The following is an 18,249-nucleotide window of genomic DNA, read 5'->3' on the forward strand; positions in this document are numbered from 1 at the left end:
AACCTGACAGCTTTGGTGTAAGGAGTGATAGTAGCTAGGAAAGTGACAGGTCTGGGACTTCTGGGAAGCCTAAAGTCCACACAGCTTTTAAAGTAGGAGCTGTTCTGTGTGCTCACTTCCATCACTAATTCTTTCTTTCTCTCTAGACATTTGTTTCTATCACTGACATATGCCATTGCTTCTCCTATTTTTGCAATACTTTCTTTGTCTAACTGGGTACTCACAGAGATGTGCCAAACATGTAGGTGCTCCAGGACCAGCACTCCGCTACCTTCACAGGTGCTGGTGTTGAGATGGTAACTCCAATTGATTATTTTAATTTTTGAGACAGTTTGCTTGCATAACAGCGCCGGCGGTGCCGTGTTGGCCTCTCTATATGCATTCCCGTCAAATGGATCTCCTAGGCGGTGTGTCAGTTTTAGCACAGCTTCTTTGGCAAAGGTTTTCATTTTATACCTTTGCTAATATTTTACCTACCATTATATCCAAAAGCTTAAAATGACTTGTTAAGCTTATTTATATTGTTTCCTCCAATGAAATCACTTGATGAAGGATTTGTCTTAAATTTCTACTTTCTAAGCCTCTTACTATATCTTAGTAGCTTACAGTGTGGCCCTAACAGGAAACAGAAATAAGACTACCTTATATTTCTAGACCACTTTCAAAATTTCAAAGCATGTTTACATCTATTTTATTTCCCTTTACTCTCCCCATCATCTTGGGGATGAGGTGTTATTATTTTCGTCTTTTAGATGAAGAAAACTGGGCTCAAGGTCATATATGGTGTCACAGCCAGGACTTCAAATCAGATCGGCACCTGGGATGGTTAATTTTGTGTGTCAATTTGACTGGGCCATCTCTGCCCAGCTATCTGGTTAAATATTGATTCTGGGTGTGTCTGGAAGAGATTAGCATTTGAATTGGAGGACTGAGTAAAGCACATTGCCATCCCTAACCGTGGGTGGGCATCATCCAATCTGCTGAGGGCCTGAGTAGAACAAAATGATGGAAGAAGGGCAAATATTCTCTCTGCCTGTTAGAGCCAAAACATCAGTCTAATCCTGCCCTTGGACTGAGACTCACACCATCAACACTCCTGGTTCTCAGGCCTGTAGACTTATGTCAAAACTTATACCACTGGTTTTCCTGGGTCTCCAATTTGTGGACTGCAAATGGTAGGACTTCGTAGACACCATAATCATGTGAGCCTATCCCTTATAATATATCTCATGCTTCTCTTGATTTAGTTTTTCTGGAGAATCCTGACCAATGCAGTGTCCTTTTGCAGTGCTTCTGCCCTGATTACCTTTGAGTCTAGCTATAGGTTTTCCTGTTATCCTTCAACTATTAGGCAGGAACTATATTCCTGCCAGGTGAGGATTGTCTGTATATTGAGTATTTATACTTTAGCATTGAAACATCAGTAATTCTCAAAGTTATCAGGTTAATTTAGTACTTGGAACTGAGATGGGGAAACTGAAGGGCTCCCTGGAAGAGTTGCTTTTTTTGCTGCCTCTCTTCTTCCTAGGACCTGAACTGCTACCTTACACATTGCCTTAATGTATGTCTGACCAGTTGAAGTTGTCATGCATGTTTTCTAAGACCACTCACTCCAAACACCTTGATGCCAAGGCCCTTGGTTCCAGTGCATAAGTGATTTAGCGGGGGACACCTGAGCACTTGTTCTTGTTTTGTCCAGTTCTTGGATGCCTGAAAGGGCATGTACACCAGATCACAATCCTCAATAAAAACCCCAAGCCCCAAGCAAAGACGAGATTTTCTCTCTTCTCCTTTCCAAGTCTTCCAGATTCTCTTTATCTGCAGTCTCTACATCTTCAGTAAACTCTGCTCTCAATTCCTCTTAGCTTGAGTTTGATTTTCATCATATGTAAAGCCAAGAATCCTCTTGTCTTGTCCTGCAAGACCCCGTTGGTGTTTTTAGACCCAGCCAGCCTACATCAGAATCAGTCTACATTTGGAAGTTAATCTCATGGCATAAGAATTTACCATTTGTCTTTTAAAAGTTTTTTAAAGATTTTATTTATTTATTCATGAGAGACACAGAGAGAGGCAGAGACACAGGCTCCATGCAGAGATCCTGATGTGGGGCTCAATCCCAGCACTCCAGGATCACGCCCTGAGCCGAAGGCAGATACTCCACCACCAAGCCACCCAGGCATCCCTATCTTTTTCTTATTTGCTTGAACCAATATTACCTCACTGTATGAATAGGTTTAGGGGAATAGCCAGTGAACTTTTATTACAGGCCTGTCTTACATTTGACTTTTTTTGGGCACCAATAAAAGCTGCCAACCACTATCTGATTATATTGCCAAAAAGTTGGTTTTCAGAATCTAAGAATTGAGTCATTGCATATGTAATATTTTTCTTGCTAGAAATAAATGTATTTTCCTGGATATGTTACATAGATCATCAGTATGTGTGTATTTTTTTTAACAGATTGGTCATTGGTAAATGTATTAAAGAAAATAATCCAAAACAAGCCAAAGTGAGGGAAAGCAACTCTTGTATTAGCTTAACATTAAATATTAGCACCCAGATGAAAGACTAAAATGTAGGTGAGAACAGATGTAATGTTTGTTAATTTATTAGCAGTATGCAACTCAATCACACATTGGAGTATACTGACTAAGATCAATGTAATGGAAAGCACAACTCTCTTGAGTGCTGTTTTTTCTAGGTTCTTCTAGTGAAAATATATTTTTAGGCAACACTATGAAATTCAGAGAACTGTGAAAGGTAATGAGGTATTCTTCACAGAGCAGTGTACCATGTCCATTCTATCACTGAAAGAATAATGACATGAGTCAGAAAAGCTGAACACATATACATTTAAATTCCTGAAAAATTATGTGGGTATGCAGTTATTTAATTATTTGGATATTTTGTCAATGTTTACTTCCTGACTAAGCAGGGAGCATTTTTATATTCAGCCACATAGCAGATTTATGAACATATTTCAACTTACCTGATTCTATGATAATCCAACCAACATGAACAAAGCTGGAGAAAGGGAGTTATTAATTAGCTTCTAGAATGATGAGATGTAGTCAATTCTTATTCAAGACTATGAGGATTCTGTGAGCCAAAGAAACTGGCAAATATGAACCTTAAATCTGTAGAGTTAAGAGGAAAAAGGGGACATTAGATTTGCACAGCCAAAAATTAGGCCAAAAATACTTATTTATTTATTTATTTATTTATTTATTTATTTATTTATTTATTTATTTATTCGCTCACTCACTCCATACCCAGCATGGAGTCCACATGGGGCTTGAATCACGACCCTGAGCTCAAGATCTGAGCTGAGACCAAGAGATGGACCCTTAACTGAGAGCCACCCAGGCACCCCAGGCCAAAAAAATTTTAACCAAAAAATAAGATAGGAAAAAAGCAAAAGCCATTGGGAATGAACACATAGTTCCTTGACAATTTCTTCATCTGACAATGCTAGAGGATGAGATGATTGAGGTTTTTCTTTATAGAACAGTGGACACATGATGAGTGGAAGAGGTCAGGATGGCTAAAGGAGCCAGGAGCTGAGCAGATGATTATTGATTACTCTTCCCTACGATAGACATTATCTAGTATTCTCTCATTAGACACAATTTAAAATATGTAGCATCAAGTTACAAATGTAGTCAATTCTTTAGTTTTTCTAGAGGGTTCTAAACAGTGCTTGACTAATTTTTTTAAAAATGAGCTAGATTACTTTAGAATTCAATTAGTAATACAGAGCCACAGACTCAGAATGGGAGAAAAATTTCAAGGTTATCCACTTGCTCTTGATAATAGGAATTCTTTTCTATAATGTTCAGATTGAGTAATAATCCAGTGTTTGGCTCTCTCTTGACATGGTACATGTTATTTTAGGAGGTATCTCATCTCATTATGTACAGTATTTGTAAATTTTTTTGGCTAAACAACTTTTCTGATTTCTGGCAGCATTGTGATTTATCTTTATGAGAAACCCTCTTCTCTACTAGATGTGGCCTAGTGGAACTACTTCCTAATCATGGCCCTGTCCGACCCCATCCTAAATGGGATACCAACATGACCCAAGATAGACCTGCCACCTTCTCTCTCAAATTTGAACTTTGAACACAGTGACAGATGTTTCATTTCTAGCACTGGTGCCCTGACCAGACTATTTTTTCCCCCTAAGACTGCCTACATTTTCTGCTTTCTCATTCTCTGAATGAGTCTACCCTGTTTTTTCTTGTTTCCGAAACTGATTCTCCTGCATCCTGTCAATGATGTGTATGACAATCAACTGGGGAGCCTATTAAACATGAAGAATCCCATACCTCGCCCCCCTCAAGTATGTAATTTAGTAATATGGGGTATGGGTAAAGGAAGTTAAATTTATAACACATCCTCTGGGTGACACTGATGCAGTCAGATTATGGGCTGACTTTTGGGAACCACCGCTCATATGATATAACTCAAATGTAAATTTGCACTTCAATAAAAATTTTCTGAAACTGGAAAAGGCTTGCTGACCACCTCATTAAATGAATGAATCCCAGTTCTTTCATTCACTCAATAATTCAACAAACAGATACCGAACATCTACACTGTGCCAGGAACCATCATGAGCCTTGGGATGTATGATACCATTAAGATTATTTCAAACTTGTTATTGGTGGGCACTGAGGCACTGAAAAAAAAGAGCAAAGAGCGTGTATCTGGATTTCCACATCTTGTATTCAGTACATGTCACCAGTAATCTTCAAAAGAATTGAACAAGCATTTCTTTCTGTATTTCAGTATATTCCACACTCCCCCAAAAATGTAACAATGTAGATTTTTAATTTCTAGGTATGTTCCTTCATGTATGTAAAAAAAAAAATAGTTCTAGGTAAAACCGGAAATCTCAGCTCTAATTAATTAGTCTTGGACATAGTTCAACCATACTAATTTCTTCCCATGTTTACTAACACAAGATTCTCTTCTTTTGTTGTGCTGTGGACTTGCCTCACAGTTACACACATAATGTACAGTAAAAACAACTGTATAGTTGAACAGGATATGAAAATGTTCAGAGGCTCCTTCTTTCGGCTAAAAACAAAAATAACTCTATGCAAAATACTTGCTGTTAAATTAGGCTCACTCAGGTTTCATATTATTTTGGAGGGTATTTTAAGATTCTAAATTGATGGTCTCAAGTCAATTTTGAAACTTACATCCCATCTCACAAATTTTTGTTGACCTCTAAAATTTCTCATCATAAGCTTAACTAGTTGTAAAATATATAGTTTACAGAAAATTGTGAACATTAACATAAAAATCTCATTAGTCTTTGAGATGTATCCATTTGATTCCTGCCATAATCCATATAAAAATACATGAACAAACTCATTTTAACAGTCAGAAATTCTTCATTTATTTTTTCCCCTCCGAACTGCTATTTCTATAGCACTTTTCCAATAAAATTTTATCCTAGTTTAATACATTTTTTTTCTGCCTGAAAGTCTTTTAGTAATCACTTTTTCCTGCCATAAAAAAAGATATGTAGATTGAAAAGTAATTAAAAATTTGTAACTATAAGATTGTGTTAAAATTTCTTCTGAATTGATTTTCATTATACCAGTCAATACAAAATTAACCTAAACAACATAAATGTACATTTAGATAAACATAAAGATAAAATTTATTAAAAATGTATCCATTATTCAAATACTTGGGCTATTTTTTGTTCAATAAATGTATGTATCTGTGAATGCATATTACTTATTGCTAGATGAGACAAAGCTCAGCATCAGTCTCTTCTATTTTTGTTTTTATGGATGTAAGATCTGAGAAAACATATTCCCATAAATAAGTAGATGAGAATGGAAAGAGTTTTGTTTTAGCAATGTCACTCAAATATTTGAACTCCTTCCAAGTTATATGCCAAAATCACATAGTTATCTATCATCAAAAATTATTTTTAATGATCTACCAGCTGTCATCTTAATTAGGTCTACTTTCAATTTTGTTAAAGGCAAAGAATCGAAACCGATTCCAGATTTTATGACTCAGTTATTAGTCATTTATTTTCTCAATACCAACACTGATATTTTTAATTGTCCTATTGTTTGCAGCTCTGGAGATTTTTTACACTTAGGTCAACGTACCATTAGTAAGATGGTAAAATGGATGATAGGCATGCCTCTCTTTTAAAAGGAACAACTGGCATGAATATTCTTAGGCAGTCAAATTTTGGAAAGAGTACATGTGAAACTTGGGTTCTGAAGATTATTTCCTAAAAATTATTCATACCCCCAAAGCATACATGTCCCAGTGAAAAATCTGATGGTGTAAGCATGTCTCTTTTTGAAGATAGTTACTCATCGTTCAACATCATGTGAATGTAGATTTTTCTATATTGGAACAAGAGACCTGTGGTAAATTATTCTAAAATAGCTGTAAAAAAAAAAATCCCCTTTCCCACATGCTGTACTTACACTGTGACATTGGCACTCCTCTTGTTGAGAAGTGGCAGTCTATTTTCCTTTCCTTTGGATTCTGAGGGGATTGGGACTATTGAGGAAATAATTCTCTATGAATTCTGAGGCTAGGTCATTAAAGATAATAAAGCTCCTGCCTGTCCACTTGGGATGTTCATCGTTAAAACCCAACTGCCATGCTGTGGGGAAGCCCGACTACATGGGAAGGCTGTGAATAGGTGTTTTGGCTGACGGCCTCAGGTGAGGTCCCAGACAGCCAGCAGCCAGCATCAACAGCACACCTGTGTGTGAGGGAGCCTTTTGGGTTTCTCTGACTTCAGCCACTTGGGTTATCCAGATGTGACTGCATGAAAGACCTCCGGCAAGAACCCCAAAACTGAGGGAAATAATAATATTACCATTGCTTTAAACTACTGTGTTTTGGGATGATCATTATATAGTAATAATAATCAGAACAGGACCTAACAGAATTTTTTAGTAACCAAACTAAATTGACATCCAGTTGATTCATAATTTGTGGAAGTGTTACCTGATGTTGGGTGAGGTTTATTTTTGCACGTGGTGAAAAATCACAAAGTACATTAGTAGCGCATAAAGATGGCAAGGCATATGTTAATCTTTAATTTCATTAAGGAAAATATAGCTTGATTTTCATATGTTCCAATTTATTGTTGTTTAGCGTACTGCATGCATATGACATTACCCAAACGCCTTATCTTTTACTTAATTTTAAAAAATTTAGTTATATTCTCAGAGTAATACTTGTACTTAAATTTAAAATCCAAACAGTAAAAGCTTAAAGACAAACAAACAAGCAAACAAATAGAAGCAAACCCCTAGCCCCTTCTCATTCTCCTCAAGCAAACTTTTATTTTTGATCTTTTTTAGCTGCTTAATCTGGTATTTACATCCCAGTTTCTCATGCTATACTTTATTGATAGTTCAGTATTTTTGTTTTTAATTTTACAAATTATCTATTAGCTTCCTTCACTGGAAGTTTAGGATTATCTCTTTTGCAAAGCCTCCTTAGCCCTAATGTTGATGCATACACTTGTTTTTCCTCCCATTCTCCCATTAGAGTTATATCATGTTTTCCTGATACATCAGTATTTATAGTTTATATCTGTATTACACTCTGATTACATTTCTCCTCTTTTCACAAATTTTTGTTATGTTGTTTGGTTATCGAGGTCCCTATGACTATTTTAGCCCCAAACTTTTTCCGCAGACTATAAAACAGCTTTTTTTTTTAAGATTTTATTTATTTATTCATGATAGACGCGCACAGAGAGAGGGAGACAGAGACAGAGACATGGACAGAGGGAGAAGCAGCAATTAATCTCATGCCTTTGAACATATAATTTCTAGTTTCCTTTCTCCCTTCCTCTCTTCCATCTTTCCTTCCTTCCATGTCTTCCTTCCTTCCCGTTCTTTCCCCCTTTCTTTCTTCCTTCCTTCCTTTTCTTCAGTCCTTTTCCTTCCCCCCTCCTTCCTTCCATCCCTCCCTCCTTTCCCTCTCTTACTTTCTGCCTCTCTCTCTCTCTCTCTCTCTCTCTCTCTCTCTCCTTCTTTGCCTTTCCTGAGCCCATTATCTTCCTATGCCAATCAAGATTCTTTGCTTTCTAGGCCAAGGACTCTAGCTGATATTCTAGGCAGTCATTGCTAGGAATTACCTTTCTTTTTTCTTTCCTCCTGAATTGAATTTATTTCTTAGATTTTGTCTTCCTCTTTCTTGGTCGATTTCTTTGTCTTGATGGAGCACATCTAGGATTTTGTGTGTGTGTGTGTGTGTGTGTGTGTGTGTGTGTTTACAAAGGCTGCATACAAGATAAAATTTTTGTAGATCTTACATGTTGAGAATATTTTAATTCTACATTTACTTTTGATTAAAGTAGAGCTGAAGGTAGAGTTTTAGGCTAGAAATAACTTTCTCTTAGAATTTAAAGTGTTTAATTTCTGTTGATTTGCTATTACAGTTTTTCAGTCTGAAGCTACATGGATTTCTGATATTACATATATTTATATATTACTGAGATTTTCTGATGATTTGTTGCTTGAATCTTCGGATTCAGCTTTCTGAGTGCTGTTAGCCAGATTCCACTAGCCATGACATTGCCATCTTACAAAGTGGTGTTTTCATATTCATCTATTGTCCTCGTTGTCTCATTCCCTCTTCCTTTTTCTTTGTCTTTGTGGTTTTATACCTTAAATGAGTATTTCAAGGTTGAATGTATGTGTTCTATCATATTTAACCTGCATTCTCTAGCTTTCTAACGTTTTTCACTTTAGAGATGTACTAATCCTGCCCTCTTATTTTTAAATGGTATGATTTTCAGCATTCGTCACGTTACATATATATCTATATGAAAAATTAACAAAAATACATCCTTGTGTTTCTTTTGATTCATTGATATGAAGAGAGACAGTGGTGTGCTATTAAGTGTTCATTCAGGATGAATGGACTAGGGAAACATAAAAATTGGTTTTGAAATAGTTGGAAAGACTGAAGGAGTGAGGAGGGAAAGGTGAGGTTACCCACCCACCACCTGTGTGGCTGGAGGAGCAGCAGAGGAAGTGGGGTTGCCCAGAGCCCAGGATTGCTGTGCTGAGGAGTCAGCTGGGGTGCGACCGCTGCTCACTGCTGTTCCGACGATCACCACCCTGTGCTGGCATTTAGGAGCCCACAGTCTCTATGCTGCAGGAACCCAGGGGCCCACGGTCTCTTGCTTCAGAGGCTGTAGCAGGCACTGCTTCCGGAGCCAGAGCTCATGAACACTGCGCTGCTGGAGCAAATGGAGCACAATCTCTGCCTTTGCTGAGCAGTTACACCGCCTGATTCCACAGCCTGTAGGTGCCCTGCCCCTCTCCTTGAAAAAAAAAAATCAAGCCTGTAACAGTGCCTCCCATTGGCAGGACCCACTAGAAAGCAGCTGGCAAGGAAGTCTGTGAGATGTGGTTTACAGGCTCCCAGCCATCCTGCCATACAGAGGAGATTCCAGAAAGCTGTGAGCCAAATGACAAATAGCCAGCCTAGAGAGTTTAAAGGGAAAGTCAATAACTGACTTGTGAATATTACCATTTCTCCGGGTAGGCATATCTATTTGGCACGTCCTCTGAGTGTGATGCACAGCTATAAATATATTCTATATACATATTTTTAATAGAGACCTTTGAGAATAAAATCAGAGCTGCTTGTGGCAAAGAGGTTTGATAATTTCCCAACTGTGAAGGAAACTTTAATGATTATGATATTTCATTGATTATTTTGGCATTTCCAGAGTTTATCTTAGATATTGCTGGTTTTACTGACATTTTCCAGAATTTGGAGCGGGTGTACAAATTTAATAGATTGTTAAGTGAGACTTTTCCTATTGTCTTAAATTTTCAATGCAGGCCAGAAACTGAGCACAAGAGATGTTAAATTCTTCACATTCTAAAGATTGTGAGGACAGCCAAAATTAGGTTCAGAAACCACCCCCAGGGCCAGCTAGGAGGGGGCTAGACTTGATCTACTGCCACCAACCTGCCCCTGTTTCCTATTTTTCTTTCTCCTGTCCTAAATGCACCTGACTAGAATTAACGGCCACCACTTTTTTTCTCTTTTTTTATCTTGCATATTAAAGTGAACATGATCTTTCAGGGGAATACAGCTATTTGTGTTGCTAAAATTGAAGGTGAAGAAATTTCTGTGTGACTGGCCAGTATGTAATCATTAGAAATAAAAAGGCATCTGTCTTTTGGCTTCTGTGCTCCTCCTATTCAGAGAGACTGGGAGTTCAACTCTGCCCCCCCAACTACTTGCTCCTGTTTTGAAAACTCAAAGAAAAGACATATTTATGACAGAGGATAGTATTCCTATTTACTTGTTCTTACGCCTTCTAGGCAGAGCTATTCAAAATAAAGGAATGAGGGCTGTTAAGAATTGATGTCAATATGATATTTGGATGGCTTTTGGCCAGAGGATTCATAAATGTTCAAATTCTTTCCTGTCTTGGTCATCTTTTCCTGAGGAATCTTCAAAGAGAGCATATGTGTCGGATAAACTGACCAATACAGCACAGTGACATCACACCGTAACACCTGCTAGGACGTCACTCCCAAGCTCCAAAGCAGGACAAGAGAGAACCAACCAGGAATCCACAGGTAATCTCCAATCTACAAATCTTGGGATGGCTTAGAGGTCTGGAAGCCAAGAAGGCCAAAAGACTTGTTCTAACCATTTCTACCCCAATATCCAAGCCACACTTGGATCTCACCATTCTCACAAGTTGTGAAAATTCCATTAACCAGTGCCAAGGTGTGAGACATAAGGACAGCTGGAGACAGGTGTTCTATCCCAGTGCCATCATGTGCCCTCCCTGGACCTGCCTGGGCTGCCGGTGAGTCTCTTGTGGAAGAGAAGGAGAGCAGATAAAGAGAGAAAGGGAGAGAAGGACCAAGCTTTCTGCTGGGGCAGTCAGGTTCTAAGCTTAGCCTTACTTCCCCACACTCCTAGAAGTGAGAGAGTCCAGAACGGCAAAGATTGAGGGACAGCTAGCCAGTCTTTTCCTCTTACTGCGATGACTGCATCTAAGATGAAAGAGAAGTGAAGGGCCAGATCGTGCAAGTGTGTGACTTTTACCCCCATGAGTGTTCCGCTGTGATCCCGTTCAGAGACCAGAGTCTGGCCATCCGAATCAGCACTGGGATGAGGTAGGCTCGTGGGGACAGCAGGAGTGACTAAGACCCACGACGCCTCCGAGGAGCCAAAGATCCCTGTGCTGATGTTGGCCTCGTAAGTAGTCACTACGGATACTTTCAAAGTCTGAGGTTTCAAGTCTTCATGTTTTATACACAATGTTGTGTAGAGATTATACTGGTGGCCCTGCAACTGCTTTATCTTCTCCTCTGCTGAGGCACTTTGTGTCTGTCTAGTTGATTCCATATTTTCTAGACTTTAGGGTGCCTTTTCATGTGTTGCCCTGTGTCCCCATTTGGACAGCGTGTTCCTGTGGAACAGGTGCCTTGTCATTCACCTTTTTGTATTTCCAGAATCCACGAGTGTTTGCCATTGAGTAGGCATTCAGTAAATTTTTGATGATGATGAAATTGTCTAGTGTATGAAGGGCATTATTCAGACTTATTAGGGCTTTTACCAGAACACATTTTTTTTTTTATGAGAACTATCTTCAGATCTCTATTTTGAAAGTTTTTGTATTTTTCTTTCTTAAAAAATTGATATAGCATTTTCAATACAGCTTGATGGGCTAAATTTATTTTTTGCCTTTGCACTTATTCTTTTAGAAGAGCATATATTTGGAAGAAGATATATGTGAAGAGCTGCAGAGACAGAGGCCATGTCTTTCAAACTAAAGTGGTAGAGTGATAGAAAGCACTTGTGTTGGAGTGACCCAGCCCAGCTGGTTGAAATAAGAAGCTGGGATCAGTCCTCGGACAGGCTGAATGTTTTTCCATTCTCATTATGCCCCTCTCCAGTGCTCTTTCTCAGAGCAAAGTGACAATTATAATGAGAAATACAAATAGGAAAAAATAATGGGAAGGGATTATACTTTCTTGCCAGTCAATGTGCTAAGTTATGTATATCAGCTCATTTAATCCACACAATTACTCTATATAAAACACAGTGTTATTATCTGCAATTTATAAACTAGAAAACAAGCTCAGAGGATTTGAGCAATTTGCCTAAATCCTACCACCAGTCACGGCAGAACCAAAATGGAAACACTCCCTACTCTGGCCTCAGACTTTGACCACCACACTCCACTGTCACCTGAAGGCTAAGAAATGTTTTTGGAAATAAAAAAGGAGGGAATCTTGGAGACCAGGGATGGCCTACGTCTTAGACAACTTTGGAGAAGTTACCCAAACCATCAGAAATCTGACCTTAAAATATGAGAGTGGCAATTAAGCCAACTGAAGGTTTACCTAGAATTTAGGTTTAGAAGTAAATGAGAGACACTTTCAGTTGAACTTCGAGATTGACATATTTTGCTTACTGTTCTGCACAATAGTCATTCTCTGCTGAAAAGAATAACTCACTGGTATAAAAGAATGACCTGGGATTGACTTATTGTCAGAAACACTAAAAAAGTTATAATAAACCAAGACAGGTTATTTTGAAGGCAGCAAAAACCTGCGATCAGGTGAGGTATTAGCTTTTTTTATATATGTATATAATTTCATTTACATTGTCTAGAGCATCCATTTTTGTGTTTTGCTTTTTTCTTGTTTTGGAATAATGAATGGAGTTATTTTAACGGAGTGCTAATGTGGTGAGTGCCAGGTGAAAAATTCAATTGAAACGCTGTCACGAGATTCTTTTGTTTTACTGACAGAGGTGTCATGTTCTCTTGATTCCTGATACATGGAGTGTGAACTGATAAATAGTTTAGAGATGAAATTGTCAGTCACCATTATCACACTCAAGCAATTATCTTTTCTGGTGGCTTGCACCACCATGAAATCCAAGTTTTGGGAGCAAAGAGAAAAACAGTATGTATGTGACCATAAATTGTAAAAGTGCTTAGGTCAGAAAAGTAAGGTTCCTAAGGGGCCTGAATTAGGCAGGGGGTAATTGTCTGCTACGTTCGAGATTAGCGAACAGGAAGGAAGGCAAGAAGGGGGTAGATTGGATGTGGGTCCACCTGACTTCAGGCTTCAGGCTCCCTTACAGATGGAGGTCACACCAAGGCTTTGATAGAGACCCTACTAATATGTACACACAGCCATATTCTTTTGTAAAATTCGTGCAAGCTACTTAACTAAATCAGTTAAGTCTGCTGTTTCTTCCTGCCCTGACTTCCATTAAATTCCTCCTTCCTTTGGGTGGTTTTGGAGAGACCTCAGACATTGCTTGAGATCTACCTAAGAAAATTTGAATGGAGGGGCGCCTGGGTGGCTCAGTCAGTTAAGCATCTGCTTTCAGCTCAGGTCATGATCTCAGGGCCCTGGGATCAAGCCCCGCATCCCCACATCCCCGCATCGGGATCCCTGCTCAGTGTGGGGTGTCTGCTGCTGCTTCTTCCTTTTCCTCTGCCCCTAACCCCACTTGTGCTTGCTCTCACTCTCAGATAAATAAATAAAATCCTTAAAAAAAAAAAGAAAGAAAACTTGAGTGGAGAATACATTTTGTTTTAGTTTAGTGAAATATATTTATGTGATTCCCATCATCACTTCCCATAGATTTAAGTTAGTACTTCCTCCTTCTAGGATAGGAATAGCTTCCAGGAATATTCCTATTGTCCATTCTGCCAACCTGGTTGATATGACTCACAGGTATGTGACCAAAACAATATGAATATGTCTTAAGGGGCCTACCATCTGATGTACGTGTGTAGTGGAGAAACAAGGCTTGAAATACATGGAGCCAGAAGCTAGTCTAGAAAACTTTTTTTTTTTTAAAGATCATATTTATTTATTCATGAGAGACACAGAGAAGAGGCAGAGACACAGGCAGAGGGAGAAACAGGTGCCTTACAGGGAGCCTGATATGGGACTTGATCCCAGGACCCCGGGGTCACGCCCTGAGCCAAAGGCAGACGCTCAACCGCTGAGCCACTCAGATGTCTGTAGAAAATTGTTCTAACCATCAGATATGTAAAACTGTAATTGGAGCATTTGGTTTCTATCTATAATCCTACCTGTCAGGAATGTACTTAATAATACAGCATGTAAGTTAATCACATTTTTGCTTTTTTTGGGGGGGAGGGAAATTGTGTGAAAAAGACTTTGTCAGAACTCTGTATTTTTGGGACACATGTGTAGTATTTCCACAAATGGTGCTTATAGTAACCATATACAGAAGAAACTTTAGAGAGCTGTACCGGCTATTTATTCTCATATATCAAACTTTCCCAAACTTATTGGCTTAAAACAAAAATCATTACTCTGTTATTAGTGATTTGGCCTGGGCTCTTCTAAGATGGCTTATCTTATTCCATGAGGTGCTTGCTGGACATGAACTTAAGGCTGGGATCTCAGCTGTGGTGGCTAGTGCTTTTTCTTCTCCCCCTAACAGTATTGATCCTCCACAAAGCCAAGGTTTGTTTGTTTCCCGAGTGAGAGCATGAGCCAGGTCTCTTAAGGCCTGGGCTCGTGTCACTCACACAATGTCACTTCCATTAATCAAAGAAAGTCACAAGGCCAGCCCAGATTCAAGAAGTGGGGAGACAGGCATTTTTACCTTGAGGTGGGATCTTATGGTCACTTTTTTGTACTCTACCGTGTAAGATTTCCCAATTTGACAAAAATTCTGATCATTAATCTAATGATAGGAAGTTGTGAATCTGAAAGAGATCACTAAGCTATCACTAAAAAAAAATCAGTCAACAGCACTAGGGGAAAATCTGAATTACCATTCTGTTCTCTTTCTATAAAATAATATTAGAAAAATTGTTGTTATGTGGAGAGACAGTCAAAGAGTAAGGAGCCGGGAATATGGTGGATATGGAGAGAAGGATCAATAAAATATGTCTTGAGATCTAGTTGAATTTGTATTTGGTTTATATAAAACAGATATCAGCACCATGCTTGGGAGTTCATATGGTCTGGGTTTGTGTGAGTTAACATTACTTTAACAGTTGAGAGATTTGGGGTAAGTTACCTCTTGCTTTGAGAATCAGTTTTTCATCTGAAGGAGTAATACAGATTTCTTCATATTTTTGCAGCTATTAATGTGCTAAATAATGTTAAAGTGTTTAATATTCCCCTAGTATATAGCAGGCAGACGGCGTTAACACTTGGATCGAACATGCCCACTGTGTCTTTGGTCCTGTTCTTAGAACTGGGGTTATAGCGACGAACAACACAAAATTCTCACCCTCAAGAAGATTTCATTCTAGTGAGGGTCTTATGTCTAGTAAGACACTGACTGACTTCTGAGTTTATATCCCAGGCTTCAGCAAATCTTCATTCTCCTTCTTAGCATAAAGACATGAATAAAATAATAAGGAAAAATACTTGGAGCAATAATCTATGGAGATTTTGTACATTTCCTACTTAAAAGTGTGCATTAATTGATCAAAAAGAGTTTAAACAGAGGAGATGCTGGGAGTTCACATGTAATGAACTTGCCCAAACCGTAAATGGAGGCTAAATTATTTAGGATTACTCTAATCCGGTTAGCTAGGAAAATTGGATCTCTCTCTGTCACATTTAAAAGAAAGATTCTTATCGAAGGCAAGCTGTTCCCTTGTTTTCTTAGTATCCTGGAGAATTAAAAGAAAATCTAATTTAGGAAAGCTTTTCTGTCTTAAAAAAAAAAAACACAACAACTCAATATGTTGAAAAGGCAACATTAAAAATGCATTCCCTATCTGAATCACAATTATATTGAAAATATCAAATATTGAGTTTGTATGCATTTTCTTTTAGCATCTACTTTTTCTATAGAAATAACATTACAATATGCATTAAGCCTATTAATTTATTTTTCTCCTAGAGATGAATACATTATCCTCATGCAGTTGCTTGGCTGGAGGAGGGAGGAACCCTCAAATTTTTTTTTATTGAAGTTATAATTTCAAGGGGGAGCACATCTTAAGCCTTGTCTATCTTTAAACTTGGGCAATTGGTTTTGTGTGTGATTAAATTGTGTTTTTGAACATAGTAGGAATACTAGAAAACTAGATTAACCTCTCCTTTATTTATTTATTTATTTATTTATTTGGTTTTCTCTCCTTTATTTTTAATTTATCTGTAAAGCCTACTAATGTTCTATGGTTATAGAAATTATATTTCTTTCAGTTTTACAACATGGATTAATAGCAGTGAAGGGCACAGTTACGTTTGTGGAGATGTGGAATGTTGGCTTATTGACTAACATGGGGTATTAAAAAATACAACATAGTTAGAAAACCCCATTCTCAAAAGTTGTCTCCCTCTAACAGTAGTTAGGTGTTTTTGCTTATTTTCACATATAATCCAAAGTTGATTGTGTACTGGAATTAAATTTTTGTTTTCATTTTAAAAACACATTCTTTTCTGTTCTTATCCAAAATATGGCTTAATATTTCAGCTAAGCCATTCTCCAACTTCTAATTTCTATTATTTTTCCTACCTGTTTCTTAACACATAAGAATTCTTCTCCCTTGAAGTAGTTTTTTTTTTTTTTTAAGATTTTATTTGAGAGAGAGAGAGGGAGGGAGGGAGGGGCAGAGGGAAAGGAAGAAAGAATCCTTAGCAGACTGCACTGAGTGTAGACCTGGATGTGGGGGCTCGATTTCAGGATCCTGAGATCAGGGCTTGAACTGAAACTAAGAGTCAGACCAACTGTGATGGGAGCCATGCAGCCGCCCCACCCTTTAGTATTTTTAATTCTTTGGAAGCTAATTCCCTATTGCTTTGGACTTTATTTTGAAGGAGTTTTGACCAAAGATAAGCATGGTTGGCTTCACTTCTCTAAACTGAGACTAGACTGTCTTAAAATAGTAACTTCTATTATGGAGTTGATCTTCTTCTTTCCCCCCATCCCATCTCAAATACTGTTGAAGTCATGCATTATGAGCCAGGCTGTGCAACCTTTTTTGTATTCACGCTAATTATTCTCCAGTCCATTTCAGCCATAGAAATAGATGGTTTAAATCTCTATATTTGAATTGCTTTCAGTTAGATTGGTTAATTCTCTTTAACCTTTCAGTTACTGTCAACTCCTTTTTATATAATGTATTTTCTTCTATTAAGGGAATATTGCACAAATAGCACAGATCATTTAAAAAGTGATAAATTGAACTTCATCAAATGAAAAACATTTGCTCATTGAAAGATATCATTAAGAAGCTGAAAAGATATGTCACATACATCTGCAAAGGACTTGCATTCCAAAATATATCAAGAGAACTGACATCTCAGCAAATACAAACAAACCAGTAAAAAATAAATAGAATAATTTGATCAGATACTTCCCCAAAAAGATATACAAATGGTGTCACTAGTCATCAGGATAATGCAAATTAAAACCACAATGAGGTACGATGATATAAAATGAAAATTAGCCAGTAATACCAAGTGTTGGTGAAGAGGTGGAGCAATTGGAACTCTCATACCTTGTTGCTGGAAATACAAAATAGCACTGCCATTTTGGGAAATGGTGCTACAGCTTCTTATAAAATTAAAAATATATTTACCATAAAGCTGAGAAATTCCACTCCTAGTTATTTACCCAAGAGAAAGAGAAATGTATACAAATGCTCTTAGCCACTTATACAAAATAAAAGAAAGAAAAAGAAAATAACCAACCCAAATGGCCATTAGCTGCTGAAAAGATAAACAAATTGTGCTATATTTACACAATGAAATCCTACTCAGCAATAGAAAGGAAGAACTACTGATACATACAATAATTTGGCTCCATCTTAAAAACATCACTCCAGCTGAAAAAAGAGAGACACAGAAGGCTTCATTTTGTATGATCGCATTTATGTACAATTTTTAGAAAAGGCAAAACTGTAGTAACAGAAAGCTGACCTGAAAGACCTGGGCAAAGGGATTTATCTCAAAAGGGTGTTAGGGAACTTTTGGGGAGATGGAAAATGTCTTCTGTCTTGAGAAAGGTGGTGGTTAAATACCTTTACACATTTGCCAAACTTCATTGAACTCTACTCTTAAAATGAGTTATTATCTATATAAGTTACGCTTTAATGAATCTGTTAAAAAAGAGAATGCTTATTTATCATAAATAATATGGAAAATACAGAAAGCTATAAAAATAAAAATCCATTGCCTATGTAATATAACTACTATAAATATTTTTTAGTAAAGCTTTATTTGAAGAGTTGAA

The 18,249-nt window shown here is 37.7% G+C and overlaps 1 long non-coding RNA gene across 4 annotated transcripts in view; it reads left to right on the plus strand.

Moving 5' to 3' along the window:
- The window catches only part of LOC129519626 (uncharacterized), a 99,092-nt gene that overhangs the window by 26,862 nt on the left and 53,981 nt on the right, over positions 1–18,249 (plus strand). For all 4 annotated transcript variants that reach the window (XR_008666424.1, XR_008666423.1, XR_008666425.1 and 1 more), the window contains one exon: positions 10,484–10,616. This is a non-coding gene — a long non-coding RNA (uncharacterized LOC129519626). The remainder of the gene's footprint in view (positions 1–10,483; positions 10,617–18,249) is intronic.

Source organism: Nyctereutes procyonoides, unplaced genomic scaffold (assembly GCF_905146905.1).
Source record: "Nyctereutes procyonoides isolate TBG_1078 unplaced genomic scaffold, NYPRO_anot_genome, whole genome shotgun sequence".
In the NCBI taxonomy this organism is placed as follows: Eukaryota; Metazoa; Chordata; class Mammalia; order Carnivora; family Canidae; genus Nyctereutes; species Nyctereutes procyonoides.